Raw genomic sequence first — 1,454 nt, forward strand, 5'->3', positions numbered from 1 at the left:
CCTTTCCTTTCCTTTCCTTTCCTTTCCTTTCCTTTCCTTTCCTTTCCTTTCCTTTCCTTTCCTTTCCTTTCCTTTCCTTTCCTTTCCTTTCCTTTTCTCACATTCTTTTCGCCATTGTGACATCTTTTGGAGCTTCTGGCTGCTTATAGCATCTTCATTTCTTGAATGATTCTGTGCTCTGATACTGTTACTCCACTTGATAGTGTCATACAATGATGTGTGCTGTCATGTCTCCAGTGGGACAAAAAGAGAGCGGGAGTTTCACATTGAAGATATGGAATTTAATGAAAAAAGCTAAAACTTATAGCAGTGCCAATTGCTGCCAAACTTTAGCTGGAGGGCATTTCTGGGTTTTATGTGCTTTACTTTCACATTGTTTAACTTGACAGTCTGACTACACTAAGTATGCAGAATATACTGCAGCAAGCAATCCTTCAGTATGCAGAATATACTGCAGCAAGCAATATATGGGTTAGGAGAGCTGTTCAAAGTGATTGAGACCAACCTATTTCCTTCCTTCCTTTCCTTTCCTAAGGCAAACTTTCCACCACATCATATGGGAGCTGAGCCTAGCAGTCCCGAACACCATTGTCTTCATCATGGGAGCATAGCAGGGATGAGGACCATTAAGATCTCAAGTTTTTTGGATTCATAATAAAGAGCCAGAGTGCAAAGATTCATGATTTTATTTCATTTGATACCAGAGGCCATTTGCTGGTCCACAGTACACGGAGAAGATCTTTTTTCCGGACAAAATGTCCCTGAATCAGATATTCTTATCCAAAATTTCATCCAAAATCTAATCCAACCTTAAGGATTCTATGATTCTATGATTCTTGATCATGTTTCCAAAATACCAGGTAAGCTAAAAGTTGGTGCACAAATGTCCTGTTCTGGTTCTACTCTACTAGAGTCCCTTGGATCCTCACTGGTACTGATTCTGTCTAGCCATGAGGTGGTGTGGATAGTAAAGTGACATGCATATGATTATATCTTAGAACACCTGTAGGAACCACAGAGGTGACAGCAGCCCTTGAGCTGCCTCAAACTCTTGCCAAGGCTGGAGCAAATGCAGCTAGTGAGCCAGGGAAGGTTGTTGAGTTCAGGCTGTGGAGTCATCCCCTCTGCCCTCAGCATTATCATCAGCCCAGGAGAGGATGTCAGCTGCCATCTCAAAAGATGAATGAGGGTAGGACCTCTTTGTCTAGACGTGCTACACTCCCACTCTATGGAAAAACAGCAGTCTACAGAGGATCTCATTCAAGAAGATCAAAATGAGCAGTACAAGTTACTTCTTTCTGCCAGTCCCCATTTCAATAGCTGGAGAATTAACCAGGATAACGGCTGAGTCCTGTCACTGCTGCTTATCTCATAGAGATAGGTTACTTCTGTTCCAGTGGAAGACATATTTATCTTAAGTGAATTACTGCATTTCCATCGTCTCTTTCTTGGAT

The sequence above is a fragment of the Nothoprocta perdicaria genome, unplaced genomic scaffold (assembly GCF_003342845.1).
Source record: "Nothoprocta perdicaria isolate Ctin4 unplaced genomic scaffold, notPer1 scaffold_48, whole genome shotgun sequence".
Lineage (NCBI taxonomy): Eukaryota > Metazoa > Chordata > Aves > Tinamiformes > Tinamidae > Nothoprocta > Nothoprocta perdicaria.